A 22,372-nucleotide genomic window follows, 5' to 3' on the forward strand; every position below is an offset into this window, starting at 1 on the left:
CGTTCACACGAACCTGTAATGCACGCACGCTCGCGAAGTGAAAGCGCCGTTCAAGACAACACGTTCGTGCTTGCGTACACCTTTTCCACAAGGGCGCGGCCATCTTGAATGTCGTCACTTCTGCTATGCGGTAAAACATCGTTTTGTTCTCTCCACGACGCTGGAAGGTGTGTTTACGAAAAATGCGCGATTTTCACACATTTGTGCTTTGCCTCGTCTATATATTTCTCGCATATGCCAGGTTGAAATGTTTTATTATGTTTGTTTTTTCCCGCGTGCCAGACACTGCTCCTACGTGACTGTGAACGACAGGAATCGTGAATCGCGTCAGCTCGCTTTAATTTATAGAAACAATGAAAAAAAAGAGCTTTTTGACGACGCAGTTGCCGCTCAAGAGACCTTTAAAACACCCCACGCGGTTGCGCTTTAACCCTCTCACCTTCGCCATAAAGAAGAAAAAAAACATCGAGAAATCCACACGACGACCGCAACAACACGCCGCATCCCCCCCCCCCCCCCCTTCCCCCACCACCACCGCCACCACCACCACCGCCACCACCACCACCACCGCCACCACCACCACCGCCACCTTGGCTGCCTTCGTGCGTCTTGTCAAAGCCATAATCGCAGTCGGTTCGAAAATACTGATATAGTGTTAAAAATATGTAAAGGGAAGCTATTTCTTAATAGTACAAATATAACGAATGTATAAATAATTAAGCACGACTGCGCGATTCAGCGGAGGTTGGGAATTCTAACAGCTGGGCCGCGATGTAGGGCTCCAGTGCACCCCACTCTTGACGTAACACTATATTACACTTTGGCTTAGTTTCGGGCAAGGGTGATCTAACCCCACCGATGACGTTACTTCGCCTAGTTTTCCTCTTCGCTCTCGCACTTCCCTACCCTCGGTGCGCCGCAACGGCCGGGTCTTTACGTAGATATTCTAATGAGCTATTACGACGCTCCCACTGATAAGATCGAGAGGAAACTTAAAACAATTTAATTTAAAGCTGTTTCAATTACACAATTTTTACTGTTTGTTCGACTTCGATGACCTCTTTAGCTTCCCTTTAACACCATCACCAGCCGACGCTATGCGCAGCTCAAGTTCTGCTTCTTGGACAGGGGTCGTGGTAACTGCAGAAAGACGTCAAGCTCTGATTGACTCTGATTGGCTCTGATTGAAAGGATAGTATAGGTAGACCTCAACGGACAAGCAGCGTTGAGGTCACCCATTATCCTTCAATCAGATCTAATCAGATCTCGGTGTCTTTCTGCAGTTACCACGACCCCTGCCCAGGAAGCAGACGAACTTGACTGGGTTCAATCCCCAGCCCTGTCCGTTTCGATCTGGATGAGCATCGTACCGGCCTGCGGTCGTGTATCGCTAACGCGTGGTGCACGTCAAAGACCCCAGGCTAGCGCCTGGACTGCACTGGCTGAATTGCTTATCTGAGACAGCTGAGAGAGAAGTCGCCCCTTGAGACAGACCTAGGCTGTAAAAACATACACACAACCCAATTTTTTTTTTTTTCTGATGAATTTGGGCTCGGAATAGGATTCGTTGAAGCCACTCAAGCAGCGACGATATTCCATTTTCACGGCCCTCGTCTTTTTTGTGTGTTTACCACCCAAAAACCTGTCACGGATATAGTGAATGAGCCACGATGCTGCGCTTGTCGTGGCCCACGCCCCTCCGGGGTATACCTTTTTTGGGGCGTCGGCATCGGCGTAACCGCCCCGCTAGATTCAGCGGGAAATTGAATTGGTGTTGAGGTCACGTGACGTCCATTTTCTCACTAAATCTGGCGGAGAAACTGAATTTGTTCACGGGTGGCGTGACGCGATGTCATGTGAAGTCATTATCCCCTCTAAATCTATCGGGGAAACTGAATTCTTGCTAAATTTAGCGGGAAATTTTTCACTCAACTTAGCGGGTAAATTTTGCCGCTAAATTTAGCGGGAAATGTTTGCTAAATTTAACGAGAAACTTTTTTTCTAAATTTAGCGGGGAAGTTTAACGGAAGGAGGAGAGGAAGAGGAAAGTGGGAGGAGGAGAAGGGAAGGAGGAGGAGGAGCATACATTCTCCTCCTCCTCCTCAACAGCTGCGCTCTAATTTCGCATTACTGAGGTTTGTAAACGTGTTTCATTTATTTTCCTCTGAATACTAAAGCAAACAACAAAACATTGGAAATGAAACAATTTGAGTAAAAACACTTAAATCGTTTTCATTTGGCCTCCAAGATCACGAATATTGAGATTATTTTTCAATCTGGCGCATGGACGCTGCAGGAAACCAGCTTCAAAGTACCGCTGATAAATTCGGATAAATCTGAATTGACCAAAATTTTACCGGCGGGTGTTTTTCAGAGTTTTTTGGATTTATCTGAAAACACGGAACCCTAGTTATAGCTGTTATTGTGACGACATGTTTCAAGCACAATGGTGCTTCGAGAGATCAGGCCAATCACTGAAGAAAGTGCCGCGATTCCCGACGTGCATCACTTGAAATAAACCATCTTTTTGTCGGAAGCAGTCATATTTTTTTTTTCAAACAAACGTGAAAACACCACATAATGTAATTTACAAGTGCAACACTTACCTCCAAAAATGTAACAAACGAACCTCGCCCCATTTTGTGGTAGTCTATTAGGCTAGCGTTACTCAACCATTCTGCATTAACAGTTTAACACCAATCGAGACCGCAGAAAAAAGCTTTCACCGTTGGGCGACTGTTAGCGTTCGGAGCTTGCGCAAACAAAATAAAACAAAATAAAAACCATACACGAGGAATCATCTCCATCCAAGTTTTCAGGTATCTGGCATGGTCGCTTCTTTTTGACCGATGTGAATTGTTACGGCGCGTCAGGAACGGCATTTCTGTAGATCATTTCTTTGTGTGCTGGCTTCTCCCCGCAGTTCATCCCTGTCACACAGGCTGTCAACCAAAATGAAACAACTTTTTGAAAACTATCGCTCATCGAGAAAATCTATTCAGCTCCTCTTACTTCATTGTTGATTAGATTAAACGTTATGCACAAGACTGAGCACCAAACAAGCGTAATTTCTTTTTTTTTTTTTTTCAAACATATTTGCTGTTGTTCCGCGGTGCTGCACCGAGCCGATGGTCCCTCTAACTTTCTTTTTCTTTGCCATTGAAGTAGATCTGTTCACCTGTTTCCAAGTTGATTGAGACGTCCGAGCAGCCGGCATCTCGAGTAGCGGCGCCTCAGTGGGACCACCGCGTGAACGTCAGAGGGTTCACGCGTTTACGAAGACAAAGAAGGAGACGACAAAGCGATTCTGAAGTGCACTCTTAGAAAAAAAGGGAGTCAGGTGGAGTCAAATGCGCTTTTGACTCCCCATTTTTGCGTGATGGCGTCGAGGTACTCCATCTGGCAGCAAAAAGGAGTCTGATGCGGTTCGGACTCCCTCAAAAGCACTGGAGTCAAATGAGAATAGTAACTGCCTGAACTCAAGTGACCCCACTTGGCACGCAGGGAGTCATCTGATTCTATGAGGTCGGTAGAGTCAGCGTGACAGAGTCTCGCCACCAGAGTCAAATGACCCCGTTTGCGAGTCGCGTGAACATTAGACAATTTGACGTGTTTGCAAAAACGACATAACCTTTTAGGGCAAGGTATTTCCATGCACTCCAGTCGCATACAACTCCCAATGTTTGTTTAGACAGAAGAAAGAAACCAGCGTGGCATAGGCATTTTATTCGACATGTCTTAATTAAATTACCCACACGCGCTTTTGATTTTTTTTTCTCTCATATTTACTCAGGTAAATGTTTGCGGCTCTCTCCAAGAAAGCCGGCCCAATGCACAAGGTAAATGGTAGCGCTGTGCTCTATGGTCAGAAATCCGCATAAAAGGCATATGAATTATTAGGAGACACTAATTTGTAACGGATAAATCGGGGGTCAGCTCACTGCACCTTCATTCTGAATTCAATCCCGGAAGATGTTTGCTGATGTCTGTACACATTTAAGAGCACGCACTATGTCACAGTTATTCCGCTGTCGCCCATGCTTTCCCTAAGCGCATGACACCACACACAGCACACGAATCCCCCGGAGGTCCAGTGATGAATGCGGTCGTTGAAGATCTCTTCGGTATCGATGACTGCTTCTGGGGCGCGCGCAAAGCCGATGAAACGAAGGCCCGAGATTGGCGGAAGCGCGGGAGCCTACGCTTAGGAGAGCATTGCGTATTCATCGGCATGTCACATTCGGCAGCTTCTAGCAAAAAGCAGAGGTGGGGGAAACGCTGTAAACTCTGCCCATGCATGTCCCGTTCTCAGCTTCATGCCCTGTCTTCCCGAGAAAGTAAAAACATCCCGACAATGCCGCAGATGTCGTACACTGTCTCCCCGAAATCTCTCGGAAGCCTCCTCCTCCCCTGGACTTATGCCCTCTCCTCTTGCCGCACTCGTCCCTTTTGTGTTCCCCAGTGGAATTTTCCGAGCCGTCAAAAAAAAAAAAAACTGGTTCGTTGGTGGCGCTGGAGGGTCGCTAAAACGCCGCGGGATATGTAAAAAATGGCCGACCTTGCGTTCACCAAGCCATGCTCTGCCAATCTTAGAGGCGCCGTCACTGATAGGTTAAATTTTGCTCCCTCCTGCGCTTTTTGTTGGAACATAAGTATTCATTTGTATTTTTTTTTTTCGTTTTCTTTTCTTGCTGGCTTCGAAGGGATCTTCTATTTTTATAATATTTCGAGCCTATAGACGCTTTACACACGCGCCAGAATACAGCCGCAATTGCTGACCTTCTCTTGTTTTGCCGAGATACCGACCCACTGAAATTGGTATGGAAGAGCCTCCACAAAAGCCAGTGCTGGGGAGAAAGGCAGAATAAAATCTAAGATGGCGATAACATGGCCTGCTGTGGAAATAATGAAGTGAAGTAAACGTAATAAGGGGAAAAAAACTGAAGGTCAGTTATGGCGGTGCCCATGCACAGCTGCTGCAAAACTTCTATACGTGATGGGCAGTTTGATAATTTAGACCCATGTTACGGATAAACAATCAGAACGCGGGATGGCCAAAAAAACATGCTTTTCGAGCAAGGCTCGTCAAATCATGAGACGCTGGAGAAATGCAGCATTCTGCATTAAGTCCTTATTTCGAACTCTTTTTGTTCGCCTTCCGCCCTTTGAAAAGCATACGGGAAGGGCCTTAGAACGCACCTGGTATCGCTGCGCCGCAGCGTTCTTCCGCAACATAAAGTTCGTCTGCCTTTCTCGCCGTCACCAATGCAACGACCGCCGAAGGAATAGAAGCACGCACGGTACCACCGCGTGAAGCCAGCAACAGCTGACGCCATTTTACGAACGCCGTCTGCTAGCCAAAGCCGAGCGCGGTTGATCCTGTTTTGTTTTTTGTTTTTTATCCGTAACATAGGTTTAAAGTACCAGAGTGCCGATTTGTCTTCAGACAATTCCGCGTCCTGTTTTTTTATCCGTAACATGGGTCTAAAGTATCAAACTGCCGATTTGTCTTCGGACAATTCCTCAAACGGCCAGCTGCCTGAAGTGCAATTTCTCAATTAGGTCAGTCTACCCTAAGCCAATAGTTGTGACAAGAGGACACCCGTGAAATTTGGTTGATCATGACATTCGTGAGCGTTATCTCAAGAAAAGAAGAAATAAAGATTACGCAACTACGACAAAAAAAAAACATTGTTAGAAAATAGTATGGAAACTTCCATTGCTACAACTTATGGCCAACTCCTAAAAATAAATGTTGGTGGTGCTTTCTCATCAACTTAGCTTACTGTCACTGCATAGCAACGTACTGGCTTGGATTAAAGATTACCTAAGTGGACGGGGGCAATGTGTCGTGCTCGGTGGGGAAAAATCTGAGCATGTAAAAGTCGAGTCTGGTGTCCCCCAGGGCTCGGTACTGGGTCCTCTGCTCTTCCTGATCTATATAAACGACATTATTTCTGGCATGCAATCGTATATTCGATTATTTGCGGACGATTGTGTTATTTATAGATCAATTAATGATTCTAACGATATTAATACTTTACAGAGTGATCTAGATAAAATTTCTGTATGGTGTAAAAATTGGAGAATGAACCTAAATGTTAAAAAGTGCGTGCATGTTAAATTTACTAAGAAAAAAAATCCCACTACTTCCGTGTACATGATAAATAATGAAATAATTAAACCTAGCTCGAATGTAAAATACCTAGGTGTTATGTTATCTAATGATTTAACGTGGACGGGACATGTTGAAATGATAGCCCTAAGGGCAATACGAATGCTTAATTTTGTACGGAGAAATTTTCGGCAAGCCCCGATTAAAATTAGGGAAACTTTATACTTTACATATATCCGTCCGTGTATGGAATACGCCTCAGTTGTCTGGGACCCACACCAAAATTATTTCATAGACAAACTTGAAACGATACAAAATCAATGTGCTAGATTTGTACTAAACTATTACGAACTTGGAGCGAGTGACACTAACATGAAACATGCCCTACATTGGGAGAAACTCAGTGAGCGTAGAAAATGGTTTAGGATGAAATTTTTAGATGATATCTACAACAATAGACTATTAATTAACAGAGATGTCTTTTTACATGAACCGTTTTATGTGTCCGAAAGAGCAGATCACCCCAAGAAGATTAGACCGTACTCTTGCCGCACCGACACCTTTGCTTTTTCCTTCTTTCCGAAAACCATTGAAGAGTGGAATAGGTTGCCGAAAGATGTGCTTGCGGCAAATTTGGTTTTTTTGAATTTTCAATTGTGTAGTGTTTTTATAGACAGTATGTTTTTACTTAATTTCATTATTGATCCATAGAAAGTGTTTTGCTTTTTGTTTGTTTTTTTGTGTATTACTTATGTTCTAAAACAAAAGTGTTTGTATGAAACCCACCCCCTGCAATAATGCCTCACGGCGAAGCAGGTTTTTTTCTGTAAATAAAAACTATAGGAAACTGCGAAAATCGTCATCCAACGTCAGGCTCGATTTAGGGAACACACTCGCTTGCCCTGGTTGCATTACGAAACTTTAGAAAAATTACACGTTGTCTTTATAATTCGCAATAGTGATATGTGAACTTGCAACAGACGCGTAACAAACATTAGAATGGGTCCTTGATAAACCCTTGCGTGACACAAATGCTAAGTGCCGACACGCACCCGGGAAACCATGTGAAAATTAGGTATTCAGTTGTGGGAATCCCCCACAGTACATAGGAAATTTCTCCGACTATACGAAATTTCTCCGACTAAATAGTAAAAACTAAATATCAGTATTTGCTTTGTGAGACGCTCCATATTTATTTTGCAATTTTTCATCAAGTATACCAAGCGGAATGCTTTTGCGATTTCTTTGGTCCGCGAATTTACTTTGTGAATTTTTCTATCGTAAAAATTGTTTTAAACCAATCAAGAACATATGTTGTGAAAGAACCTAGCGTTATTTGGCCTACGGCGTGTCGATGTATTGCATTATGACTTTGGTCCACAGTGTATTACGAAAAGCTATAGCCAAAAAGAAAACATCGCTTCTGTAACCCGTGGGATCTCTGTTTTCTTTGGTGCTGCCCCCGACGACCGAACTTGCCAACCGTCCCCCGTCTAGTATTGTCCATACTTTCTATTTCATAAGTCATGAAAAATAAAAGCATGCACAGCGCGTTCCGTAAGAAGGGATTATTGTGAAGCTAGCATCGCCATTGCTGACAATATGAGCTACAACAGCCACGCGTGCTTATATAGAGCATCTACTAGCAAGAGGTTTTGGTCCAGACTAGAGCTAGAATTCAAAGTTTGGACGTTGTTATTCGAACTATTTTGCAAATAGAAAGATAGTGCAGCTTCCCGGAATCTCAGGAGCAGCAAAAACTAGACCAAGTGTTGTATTTATTGTCCGAGGCGTACGTGTGCATGCAATTCACAGGCGATTTTAACCGGCAAGCGACACCTTCATTGAAAGTTACCTCAATCACATTTGTGTTTCTGTAGAAACACAACATCTCCAGATCCTCTTTTATAGAGCTCTTTTTTATAAAAAGGTTCCTTTTCCTCGTGATAAAGATACTAAGAAGTAAGCTATCTGCAAGTGAAGCTAGAATACACTAAGATGCTAACTTGTATAAGCGGGGGCAAGATCAGTAGTGTGGACACCCGAATTCGCTTCTGCAGATACATAACAGATAACTGGATGAAACAACTGTCAAAGTGTGACCTTTTTTGTTACGTCCTTATTCGGTTAAACACTGTGAGCCTTCCTTGGAACTCATAATCGGCAAGGCAGCCACCTCCCGGATTGCATAATCGGAGAGAATGTTTATGATACCTGATATAGCAAAAAAACAAAATATGTTTATGACACCCCAATTTTCATTCATTTTAATCCACCGTTTTATTCCCATCGACCAATGGCAAACGCCGGTGAAATCGATTACTAACAACATGTTTCTTAGATACCATTTTATTGACCAACTTCTTGCAGCAAGTACAGTTTGAGCATAATCATGTCAGCAGTGCGCACATCTTTTAAAGGGCGCGTAATAAGTGTTTGATGACGTGTATTTGTGCTCATGTATAATCTAGTAGCCGCCCAATAATATGTACTGCAAGTTTAAGATGGCAAAGCCGCTTATTGAGCCCGTTACCCTAGAAATACGCGCGAGCTATATTTTCCTTTGCATTCTTCTGCGCGAGTGATGTGTGCGCTCGCCTGCTTCCCGGAGCGTGCGCTTACGATGCTCGCAAAATCCTTTTTTGTTTCGATCACATGTTCACATAAAACACATTCTGCGATTTGTTATCATCTCTGGGACGCGATTATGCTTTGTAGTATTTCCAACACCCACGATGCGACATTAGGTATTTACGACGGCGCAGCTGAGGCAACAACTGTGGAAGGAGCTAAAACGATCCGAGAGGCAGCGCGCGTGCGGAACACTCCACGCAGCAAACCATTGCTCGCGGTTGGCCGACAAGTGCCGTTCGTCGTTCGGCCATGTTCGGCAATGGTTCGGGTTCTGCAATACTTGCAAAAAAAAAAATTTTTTTTTGGTCATATTTTATATTAGAGAAAAAGGTGGCTCATGATGGTAATTTTTGGATTTTCGGGATGCTTAGGGCCCGCAGAATTAGTTGTGATCATGTAAAGACGGTTTGCAGAACCCTCTTAGTGCCCCTTTAAAGTAAGAAATGAGGAATTAGAGATTAGTTAACTATACTATCTTCTTACTCAGATACAAGCTCGCTGCCATCAGCAGTAATACATTAACTCATCTCTGACATGGCATTGCATAACGCGATGTATGGGTGGTTTTTAAAGATCCAGCATTCTCAGTAAAGAAAACTAGCGTTAGGAGACTTTAATGTTCCCATTAGTTTATTTCTCTTGGAGGCCTCTATGAACGAGGTTACTCGTGCAATTAGGCGGAAAATTAAGATATACAGTCGAATCTCATTAATTCAAAATTTCTTAATTAAAACTTGCAGATAATTCAAACTAGCATGCAGGTCCCATCCTATGCGTCTTCATGGGAGGAAACTCCAGGTAATTCAAACTTTGCTTTATTCAAACAAATTTTCAGTACCCCTCGAATTTGAATTAACGAGATTCGACCATATTTCTAATTAGTCACGATATGCATATAGTTCTAATTAGAATGTTGCTTGGAATAATCGAAAACTACGAAGTCTGTAAATTCTAGAAAGATTGGATGCATGTGCGTCGCTTTCTGGGTCCCGTAAATATGTCAAAAAGCGGCACGCCAGCGCTTTTTTTAAGTTTGTTATCACCCCCTTTTTAGCTCCACCAGCGTTCCGCCCGTTTCACAAGTAATAGCTTGCGCACAGCATTACGCTACATAGATGCCCTAGATATTTATGAAATTTACGGATTTACTGGTTTTTGATGATGTCCAGCAATCTTTTGCTTAGAAATATATGTCTACTGTTACTTATTAAAATGTTAATTAAGAACTGTATGATAATTATCCGCTTATTTGCACAAACAAGCTCGTTCCTAGTGTCCGCCATGTCAAGCAGGCTAGTTGCAAAATTAGAAGTGTCCTAACGCAAGTTTCCTCCCGTTAAAATTCTGGACCGCCGAAGAACAGGTTGTGCATATTTGTACCACCACATCCCGAAAGATTCGTTTCCTCCTTCGTGGCGCATGACTTCATCAGGGTTTGGTTCATTCAAATGATCAGGTGCCTCCTCCGGCAGTGTTGTTTCCACATCCCCTATAACGTGCCTGTGGTTCCGATAAACATGTTTCTTGTAGGAAGCAACACTTGCGTACATTCTTGGGCACCCATCGATGTTGCAAAGCACCTTAAGTCCCCCTCGCAGCTGTAGACACCCCGCAAAAGGAGGAAGAGCTGTAAGAAATCTCGCTGCGAAGAACTCTCATCTTGGGCAATGGAAGTGCACACGCTGTTCCTCCATCCTCTGGCGCTGTGTACTGTTACGGTCTCTGCGTCATAAAGAGGCCACACCTTGACTCACCGCGCTCACTACCTTGAGACGCGCATTGCTACAGCGTGAGTTGCGCCCGACGCGGCCGACGGTCTTCACGTCACCGCAGCAAAGACAGTTTTTCCCGAATCCCTTTCCTTCATTATCACGCTCACCTCGATGCGTTAACAGCCTCCACCTTACCTATTTCGTGTAGGCAGTGCAGGTTTTCTTTTCTAATTATGCACGTCACCGGGTGACATATGTACAAGGCATCGAAGGGGACGGCATCGACCTTTTAAAAACAGTATACACCAAATATTCAAACGTAAAAAACAAAAGAAAAAACATGCAGAGGAAAAGAGGTAACAGGCTGTGAATGGGGAAAAACGTTAAAAGCGCTAAGGCTCAATCCAAGGAACAGACCGGCGTGGATGCTACGAGACGTCCCAGCCAATCAAGCGTCGAGTGAGCATCACGTGACCCCAAGCTGCACGTGTCGCCGCGCCCAACGGGCGGGTCACGTGATACTCTTTTTTACTGCTATTGGAATTTGGGGCTCATAGTCGTAGCGAGGGCCTCCCCGCAGTCTTCGTTTCCTTTGTTCCTTTTTCGTTCGGCTTTACGGCACCCTTACAGCCGGCCGGCACACACTCGTTCTTTTCGTTTTGCTGAAATAGTCCGAAACATATGTGTACAATGCGGGAAGCGTCACAAGAATGTCCCCCTCCGCCTTCCTTCGTCCATTTAGGGAAGAGCGAGGGGCGGGGGTTCCTTTTGTCAGTCGCCGGCGCCCGAAGCGCTCGAGAGCATGTTTTTGGAATCTGTCGGAAGCCGCCTTTTACTGCCACGCTCCCCTTCCTTCAGGCCGGTGTTGCTGAACGTGCAAACAATTTGAACTGTAATTGCCTGATTGCAAACTGTGCTCCGTCTACGAGGATCAAACTGCTTCAATTCGTAACGTACTACCGGCCAAAGAGCGTATTCAGGGTGGTCTGAGGCACCCATCTTGATGCATACATCTGTCCCACAGTTTGTCCGTTGCCTATGGATGCACGTGTGCACGTACGTTCTAAAGACTAAGGTCACGCAGTAACCCCCCCCCCCCTCCCTCCTCCCCTTAAAAAAAGAGGCATGCAAAAGCAAAACACAAGCCAAGCTAGATCTGCTGAAAAAGTCCCATTTTGTCCTTGCCTCTGTTAGTTCTCCCAAGAGGTCTGGCCCTGCGAGAAGCAGGGGTATACATTTATATATTTGTTTTACTCGTATTTTTTTTTGTTTTGTTTATACGGGGTGCGAACGGGAATGGGGACAGGCGCTCCAGCGTTCTAGCCACATCCTCTGAGAGCCACGTATACGGCTTCGTTTACCATCTTGGAAGCTTCTTTTCTCCCCTCTGAGGGGAGAGAGCGGTTGTCTGTGTAAGGAGGAAGACTAATTGGAAGGGCCAAACCGTAGGAACGAACCACGACCAGTACCTACCAAAGAAGAAGCATTGCTTGCAGGGACAGCGTCTCGCTTCTCCGACACGTTGCTCTGGCGGCAGTCTTAAACTCTTGGTCTGGTGGCTTCACATTTTGCTCTTGTAAACGGAAAAATGTTAGCTGACGAGACAATCACGTGCCTGACTTTCTGTGGCTTGTCTGCTAAAAAGGTTCTAGTTCCCGGAAGCTTGAAGCTCGCTGAGTTAAAGATAGTCTTGAAAGCACACCCGGATTTCAATGACATCAGAGACGACACCATTCTGCAGGTAAGTCTCCGACAGGCTTGAGCGCATTATGCTTGAAGATATTACACCGTTTGTTTCTCACCTTAATTGCGTTTGTTTGTTTTCGCGCCTGCTTCCAACTTTCTAGCGCGGTCAGCCTGATCCTCACTTCTACTGCCACTTTCGTGCTTAAATGTGGCTGATCGTAGACAACAGCTTCGACAAACTTCAGTCAACACGGATTAATACAGCGCATCCTGCATATTTTGCGAGATATCAATATGTAAAATTTAATGCAGAAACGCGTCGAAGTGAAGGCCAATCTTTTCAGGTTAGATTTTAGGGATAGCTCCAAAGCGGATACGAAAAAATAAAGAAATGGACAAGCGTGGATAATATTTGCGACAAAGTAAGCCCTATTCAGTTCACTTATGCACATAGTATAAGAGACATCCTGAAATTCCATGGCACATTAAGGCGACGCCCACACTGTAGTTTACAATAGGACACATTAGTTGCGTCTTTTAAGTATCCCCACAGGTGCTCCAATATTTCTAGTTTACTGTCGAAGTTGTAAATAATGGAATTCATTTTCAAACATGCAGCCTTTCTTTGACCTTTCGGCAAACGCGATGTACCGTTGCGCACAGACTCCGGGTACATTTCAAGCTTTTATTTTACAATATTCAATTCCCTTCTCATTTCAGATTAAGGACAAAGACTTCGACGAGTATGTGGACATTGAGGACAACAGGATTCTGTATGATAAATCCAAGATCATTTATCCTCAATGTATGGTGACTCAAGCGGGGAATTTCAATGACAAGTAAGTGTGTTGTTGTTTCATGTAGACAATTTGGTTTCTTGGCTAGTTCACTCAAGATACTAATTTATGTGCTGAAGCTGCCTGATATAATTGTTGACGGAATTTAGCACTGCTGATATACATTGAGAGCACCTAAGTGTACTTAAAACTTATATTAATGTTTTTAATCAAATATTACAGTTATAGGTAGGAATTTCATTTTTCCTTTAATATTCCGCGTAATTAAGTGTTTTATGTTAGTTTATATTCTGTAATCCCTCAGCATTTCCTCCATATAAGTGTAAAACTAAGCAGCACTACCTTTAGAAAGATCGAGGCGTTTTTATTCTTTTTAATGCACATCCCGAGATTTAAAACGGAAATTTGATCAAAAAACGGTTTTGACTGGTTGTCTCAACTTGATACGAAAGCAATTCTGAAGTTACTAGACCCTCAACTCTTATCGCCAAAACATTTGGCGTCGGAGATCTTTGCTGTGAGAACAGCAATATAACCCGATTATAATAATATTAATGGTGCAAAGTTTAGATATAAATATTTTCCTTCCCATGCCGCATTTTAGCCACAAAAATTTGTTTAAATTTATGTTCAGAAATGTTTGTCTAGGCGACGAGCTGTTTATAACGTTTGCCTGTAAATTACAGCAAAACCGACTGCAAAGAAATTTAGTGCTCCGGTTTTCCCGGGCTGCTAATCCTGAAGAGTAAAATATGTAAACCATTCAATAGAAGCATGGTTGAGTCTAATATATTTTCATTTTTGATCTCTCATATGCTCTAAAATTTACCAATTTGGCGGCAACAAATGAGAATGGGACACTGCATCACGCGTTGCCCTCAGTTTATTTGGAAACTCAACATGTTTAAACAAAAAGGAAAATCTCTGTTTTATTCTAGGACCTGCACTGCTGTCGTGGAGCCAGTAGCACCGTCGTCAGGTGTCCTGACGGCGGTGACCACAGCAATTACACCGATAATTTCCCCAGTGGCAACGTAGGGCTCTGCTCTGCTCCAGTAGGGACCCGAAGGCGTACAGGCTACCGGAGGTGCCTTTTGGCATTCGAGCTAGGCTGGTTACCCTGACCAAGGGCAACATTCTTGATCCACTTCGGCATCGTATCATCGAGTGGCTGTACTACGACCTGTGCACATATACAATGTAAGTGGCAATATGTTATAACTTTCTTATTCGATGCTATATTTAAAACTTGCAAAAAAAAATCCCTCCCAAGGTAACTTGCAGTTCACTGTCGCATTCTATTGTTCAACATCAAAGCAAAGCAAAGCTATTTTGTACAGAGTCTTTATACATAGTGAAGTCTGTCTACGTTATAGCGACAGTGGTTCACGCAGTAGACGAGAAATTGAATCAGTGCAGCACAACTGTTAGGCTTCTTAGAAGTAACACGGTGTAGAGATTACTAATTATTCAAACCTGCGACGGTACATTGCTCATCCAGATAAAGAAGGCCAGGGGGCTGGGGCTGAACCCAGTATTCCGAGCCGCGAGCTTACGCTCCACGTGCCCTGAGCCGCGACGCGTTACCATCCGCCTGTTTGTCGCAAATCGATTTACACCGGGACAGCTAATAAAAATAATGTAAGCGGTGCAAGCGCGAGGTGCCAGTTATAAAAGGTGATTTGACGCATGTGTTCGCGCAGCTTCTGTGTATGTCTTTTCTCACTACCAAATGCCATTGATTCAAAGAGTTAAGCACCTTCGCCAGAATTTCAAGGAAATACAAAACGCTCGCGAAAACTGTCCAAAATATATTCGAGAGAAAATTTTACAGCCTTTCTATCAATTATTTTGCAAGGTACCCCGGCATCTTGCACAATATGCCGGAATATCGTTAACGTCAGCTCCATAAAAAAAAAAAAAAAAGTAATCAAGTTTTGGTTGAAGTCAAAGCTTAGGCACGAGCCCAATGCTCTGTGCGTTCCCGACTCGCAGCGTGGCCCGCGCAGTGTGGGAACCGTCGACTTCGGTCGCACGGAAGCTGAAATGAAGTATAGAGGCACATTCAGCTGCTAGCGCGCTGGATGAACCTCTTGCGGGAGTTTTATCACTTCGACCGATGTCCGCTGCAGGATAAAGAAGCCTTGATTTGAAAGTGCACTTACGGCTAAAAGTCTATTTGTATTTTCATGTATGTTGTTTTCTTACAATTTTGAAAATTGCTTGTGCTTCGTACCTTTATTTAGATTTTTATGTACTCTTACAATTTCAAGAGTTAGCGGGAATTTTTATCTCCCCAATGTTCCTGAGAACTCTAATCCAAAGTCGTCTATTAATTCCATTAAAAGAGAGGTCACACATAGTTCCTTTCATGTATACATTTCGACGTGTGAAACATTCATTTTACGTTAATTTTTTCATACGGATGTACTAAGGGCTGCAGTAAGAGGCAAGTTTCCAAACTGGCGACTGAATCTTAAGTCACACATACAAACCACCGTCTTATTACGTCTCATGGCATTTCTGGCATCACCTTAGATCGTGACCTAAACGCTACGTTTAGTAATATGGCTCCATTATATTAATAACAATGTTTAGCGCTCTCTCAACTAGATATTTTTATCTTTCAGGATCCCACAAAGACGTCAGTCCCAGTCTACCCGGCCGTGACTTACAGCGGGCATCATCCCACAGCTTCTGACGCAACATGAATGACGTTTGAGAGCCTCACGCTTCCAGCTCTGGATATCCCGGAGGCTATCGAGCTGGCCTTTTGCGCGTATTGGGCGTTTAATGTGGAGTATGGCCCGCACGTGAAAAACACGTTTTTGCTTTTAGAAAACCTGTGTAACATGAAGCAGTCTCTGCCATCCGTGGCTGTGATGAAGGCGGCAACAGCTATTCGTTGTTAGCCGCATGCTGTTGGAGTGAAATTGTAAAAATGTTTTGTCTATGTCTATGAAATAAAACTGTGATATTGCACCTCATGTAATTCCATGAAAAGCTCCCCCACCACTATCCACCATATTCCTGCGTGGTGTGTTTGGAGGGGCACGTGGTTTTAAATGAAATCACGTCATTCCACTACGGTTCTTTATGGCATGAAAATTATTCCATTGAAAACAGAATCCAGAGAGTCCATGCAGGAGTCAGGTGAGTCTAGGAAAAAAGGATTCAAGTAATTCCCTTTGGGGGAATCGTGGGAAACCAGGAACGGAATCTAGCAATTCCCGATAGAGAGTCACGTGACTCCAGAAGAAAAAGAATCCAGTGATTCCCGTAGGGGGTAGCCTGATTCCTTTGGATATTGGAGTCTCGTGATTCTAGTGAAAGGGTCGCCTGACTCCTGCAATGCTGGAGTGCCCTGATTCTACTGAGAGAATCCACTGACTCCTTGTGAGAGGGGATCAGTTGACTCCAGAGAGGGAAGGCGTCACGTGACACCACCAGCTGAGAGAGTCAGCAGACCCTAGTGGAGAGGGCGTCTGATGACTCCACCGGGCGCTAGAGTCATTTGAGTCTTTGAAAGGAGCCACCACAGGGACAGATTTTGACTCCCCCAAAGGGAGTCAGCGTTGATTCCCTTTTTTTTTAGAGTGTGCTTTTCTGCGCTTGCTGACAAACTAAGGCATCACAAACAACGCAATCTTATAAAGTACAGACATGCACGAGAATCCAAGCTGATACCGGAGCGTCCCAAACGATGATATACGATGCTGTCCGCAAGCCATATCCTGGAAGCCGGAAAACGATGACTATACAAGTAGCATGGCGGAGGCACCACTTCCGGAATGCTCGCGCCTGCGCAGTTCGCTTGGTGGTCTATTGCCCGTGGTTAACGGTACTATACGCAAAGGCCCTGGCGCTTTTTCCCCTCTTGGGTTCTTTAGATATAGTAAAGACTTAAATAAGCCTACATAACACATGGACAACACCGGTATGGGGTACCAGTTCTCCAAAAAATGCAGCGATGTCCATAGCGTCCCCACTTTATCCCAGCCCGTGTTACGCCCAAATGGCAAAAAAAAAGAGGAGGTAGGCTTTTGCCCGGGTCTGTGAAAAAAACGGGTGAGCTTTTGTCCGGTGAGCTTCTGTCCGGTGAGCTTTTGTCCGATTACGGAACGACACTGGTCACGTTCACGTGGATGCGACCAAATCGTATAGAATCGACAGGGGACCAATCACGCGCGCCCAATCCTCCTCTCTCTCTTCTTTTTCTACCCAATCGTCGTCATCGATTCTTGATTAGACGCGCTACGGTAAAAGCAGTCTCTGTTAGAAATGTGAACGATGCACAGGCAGTATATGCACACTTGACGAAAACCAGGCCGATACGCCTAATCTTGGCCGAGCATTTGGGACGATAAGGAATGCGATAAAATAGATTACTCTTAAGCGACAAGCAAGAAAAAAATAGCAAGAATATCTTTTTCTTTTTTCTTTTACGGGACGTGGAAGGCGTGTTATACCGCGGAGGAAGACACCGGAAGCGGGCGTCAAGTGGGGGCTTAACTCCTCTGTCTCGCAGGCCCCGAACTGTGACGGATTTATAAGGCCTGTAAACGCGCATCTCGAAACGGGCGAGGGGGAGAGGCGGCCATTTCTGATTCGTTTCGAGCGCATTTGAGCACGCGCGTTGGATGTTTGTGTGTGTGCGTGCATGTGTATGCGTGTGCTCCTTGACTGTCATTTCCGTTCCTTTTATATCTTTTTTTTTTTTTTTGTGAATTCGGGTTATAGTTATGTAGCAGATGCGGTTTTATGTCGAACGCGCGTGTTCCAGAACTATATAGTGTCGTCAACTATGATCGGCCATTTTTTTTTTTTTTTTAATTTCTACCTCGATCGTTTTTTTTTTCTTTTCTTGTGACGTAAGTAAATTTTTCTGCATACAAAAATGGTTCAAGCGCGTGTTTTGTTTTATTATTATATTTTCGTATGTCTTTTTACATGGCGTCACTTCTGCTGAAAGATGTATGTCTTGAAGAAAAAAAACGGATTTCCTGAAGCCCACGCAAAGGAACTTATTGTCGCCAACCGCTTAAGAAGCGAGGAGTGTGGCTTTTCGGGATTGGCTATTAGTGCGCTCTTGATCAGCTAATGCCGTGATCCCATTGGACGATAAGGTGCTGTGGGGCTCACCATGACCTGCGTTCCTTAAGATGTCGGTGCCCATAGCTTCTTCGAGGCTAAGTATATTTATCAAAATGTCCGTTGTCGCTACAAATAAAAAAAAAAAGTTTTTTTTTAACATGAATTTTTTTTAACGATTTTTATACTTTTGTTTGGAACGCGTTTCCCGAAATCGTAGACGTGCAGGGAAAAAAATTGACGAGAATTTCCCACAAAAGAAAAATAACCACCAGACAACACAATAGTGTTATTCAATCGTTCTCTCTGATGTGTCATAATTATAGTTAGGGTTCGGAGTTTTCGGTTTAAATCGATAAAAACCGATAAACGTACGCCGAATTCATTTTCGAAAATTTGGTTTCAACCGAAAAAGGTCAGTTTTTAGGTTCGGCGTTTTCGGTTTAAACCGATAAAAGTAAGCCGAATCCATTCTTAAAAAATCTGTTTCAACCGAAGATGGTCAGTTTTTTTAGAGTCGCGTCGAGATGGGCGGGGGGAGAGTGGGGGAGGGGGGAGAGGAGAAAGGGCGTTGCAAGGTTTGACATTATGTGACCTCTTCGTGTTTGCCCTCTTCCAAGGTTCAGCATGCAACAAAAGAGGTCTCGGGTTGTCCTTCGCGAAACATTTGTGTCCTTTCTGTGATCGGGCCTAGTGTGTCAAGTTCCTGGTCCAAAAAAAAAAAAAAAAAAAAAAAAAGTTCGGGTGTGATCTAGTATAAGGTTTTAGCTTCATGGCAGAATCTGCAGCCAGAGTTCAGTGAGTATACGAAATATGTTGTGCTTCAAAACGTCGCACCGTGTCTCTTTTGGTAGTCAAATTTGGTTGATTGGCCGATTTTGGATCAGGCAGCGCTTCATCTCCTCAGCCTGCTCCCAGTGTCCAGTGTTTACGTTGAGAGGGCATTCTCGAAACCCAGGGTCATTAACAGGACAGAATGAGTGCGGATCAACGAGGCGAAAGCGGGAAACTATGTGTTTTCTATATATAAGATCACGTAATCCTGATGTACAGAAGTTGAAGTTCCATGTTTTTTTGGGCACTGACGTGTTTGCGCTTGCGCTTTTTTTTTTTTTTTTTTTTTTTTTACAGTTGCAAACATTTTCCAAATAAAATGTCAATGTTTTTTGCTGTTTTTTTAATATATTTGTGTTGTTATTTCTTTAGGGATCACAAATATCAGAGTTACAAGGATCAGCACTAACTTGTTCGTGCTTGTGCTTTTTTTTTTTTTTTTTTTTTTACACTTGCACACATTTTCTAAATAAAGTGTCAATGTTTCTTTTTTTTTTTTTTCAATGTATTTGTGGCGTTATTTCTTCAAGAATCACAAATATCAGAGTTACAAGGATCATCTGATCCCATGGTGTTACTTTCATATTCACCGACAAAAACATTTGTGGGCAGAAATATACACCGAAAAGAACCGAAAATTGAATCTTAAAATTAACACCGAAAAAAGGACGCCGAATTTCGAAAAAATAAAAACCGAAAACGCGGAACCCTAATTATAGTATATATAATATATATATAAAAAATTACAATTCAAAGGTCTTTCTGTGTGTGTGTGTGTGTGTTTGTGTTTGTGTGTGTGTGCGTGCGTGTGCGTGTGCGTGTGCGTGTGTGCGTGCGTGCGTGTCTGCCTGTGTGTGCGTGTGTGTGCGTGTGTGTGTGTGTGTGTGTGTGAGTAAGTGAGAGAGAGACCGCTTCCACGCAAGCCACACACACAAAACCTGAAACCTTTAGCATGTCGTAACGCCCGAGTCCTACTGGAGTGACAGACTGAAACAAACGACAGCTACAAGTCTCCAACCCATGCAGCATGCTCGCGACGGTACCTTTGGCAGGCGCTTTAGTCGTTCGGTGCTCGTGAAGTAAGCACGAGTGATTGCGAGCCTGCCAAAGATATCCTCGCGTGCACGATGCTCGTGTTTGAGCATGGCCCCCTTTATCCTACAAAGCCTGTCAAATTGCGAAAGACTCTGGTTTGAGTCTTTTCGCTGTCGTTTGTTTCTGTGTGTCGCTCTAGTGGGACTCCGGCATAAGACTTTGGTGAAAGGACCGCTTCGAGCTTCGAGTATTTCACAAAGTCTAGCGTCGTATTTCTTCGCAGCACCGACCGGCACGACGGTGCAGGATTTGGAAAGGAACACTGCGGCACATACCATAGACCTTTCCAGAGCTTATCATCCGGTCGAGAAATGCTGAGTCACTGAGCTGTGAACGCATGCGCAGCGTCTGATATAGGCACAACAGAGCTTCAGCGCATGCTCAGAAGGCGTTTTACAGCCCAGCGGAAAAGCAATGCAGCGCGCAGGAGGTGATTTTTGAAAAGGTCTTATCCAGTTTCTGACAAGTTAATAAACGCGTGCCATGTACTAATAGGTCCATGCTTTTTACCTGATATCATTTGAAAGACTACGTACATTTCGTAACCTTTCGTAGATTATATCATGGCGAACTAGAAGATGGCACGTTGCTCTTCCCGCGATATGTGCATCGTCAGGCGCGTAAATTGCAGCTACTTCTCAAAGAGGAAGCACAGACACAATGGTATTGACCATGTCATTTAACATTGGGAATTTATAGCCTTTTTTTCTTTTGTTTTTCCTCGTCATCTTTCCGCGTACCATAGCGACGTTTCTCTTGGATATATATAAATATATATATATAGGCACCAGATGGAACTATGTGACCCGATACGTCTGGTGTTTGTTTGAAACATAGAGGGAACTTTCCTTTGCCCAATTTCCTCCTCCAAGGGACGATTTTTTTTGTATTTTTCTTGGTTCGGCCACACGTCTTAGTACTCAAAGATGCATATTGACTTTCAATATTTACAAGAACAAAAAAGAGAAAAACATTAATACAAATCGGCAAATACTTTATTATTATTATTATTGGGGATTGATCAAAAACAGAAAGGAGGAAATAAACACCCTTCACGTTATCGGTCATCCAGCGCTAATTTTTGTTATTTTATTTTCGGTACATCGCTGAGCACCACGCCCAAACTTTCGTTAACCCTTGTGCGCCGCCGCTTGCTTATGTATACTACATAGCGCGACACCCTCAACCCGAGCAATCGATCGTCTGCTTTCTTCGTTTTCGTTTTTTTTTTTCTTCTCTTAGAACCAATTGGCTGTAATCAAAACTACTATAGGGCAGTTCGACGTGATGTATACTTCCGACTCAAAATTTCTCCGGTCACCATGTTGACCGACTTGCGCACTAAAGCACACTGCTTAAACATGATAGTACGGTGTTTCCTGCAGACCTAATAACAAAATCATCTGCCTACATGTTTGCTTCATGCAGATGAATGTACCGATTGTGTCTGCAAACATGCATGTGCAGTTTCCGCATGACCAGTATATATATGACCGGACCGCAACGCAACGTAGAAGCACGCCTATGACAGTGTTTGCAGACTGTAGTTTGTATTATGTATGAACAGTGCGACGGCGGTTTTACATGAAAAAGAATACAAACAAGATAGGTGACGTGAACCACAACGCCCGACCAGCCGCGGCGACAAAAGGGAGCACTAGGGTGCCTCAATGTCCTGTTTAGAGTGATGCCACCCTTTGTAGTACCCGATGCCGACAGCACGCGCTCACAGGTAAAGTACAGAGAAATCGACGAAAACAAAATATCGCCATAGCACAGTCACCGCCACAAACGCGTGCAGAGACACGCTCTTTCACGCGCTTCTGAACAGAAAATAAAAATAAAAGTGTAGGATAAAATGGCCACATGTCTCCACCCTAAGCAGAGCGCACATTAAGGCACCCTAGGGAGCACCGTCAAACACTCGATTCTTACCGGTCTTCATTTAAAGTGCAGACTAGCCGGCGTTTGGGAGACGTCGACCTGTCTGGGGTCAAAACGGCCCCCGTATAGATGCCATCCAAAACAAGTTCAAGACAAAAAAAAAAAAAGTAAAAAAAAGAGCAAAAAAAGAAGCGGCGTAACTTGTATAGGTTTATGCAGCTTAGACACGTCCTCGGTTGTACTTATACTGTGCTCTGTCGTCGACGGAGCCACCGGCCATGCTTGCATTTTTTGCCGACACCAAGAACGACGCTTATTGGGGAGGAGATCGAACAGTCACGCCTCTAGCGGCACGCTTCAGCTGTGGGGACAACAAACCGAATCTTCTTGTTTGTTTTTGATCAGCGATATCGAAGATGACGATTCGAAGGCCGCTCCTCGTGCGACCAAAGCACTGGTCAGAGCGAAGCGCTCGTGTCCAGGCCGTGCATGACGAGGTTCAATTTCTTTGTTATTCTGTGTTA

This window comes from Ixodes scapularis, unplaced genomic scaffold, assembly GCF_016920785.2.
Source record: "Ixodes scapularis isolate PalLabHiFi unplaced genomic scaffold, ASM1692078v2 PGA_scaffold12__126_contigs__length_90152505, whole genome shotgun sequence".
In the NCBI taxonomy this organism is placed as follows: Eukaryota; Metazoa; Arthropoda; class Arachnida; order Ixodida; family Ixodidae; genus Ixodes; species Ixodes scapularis.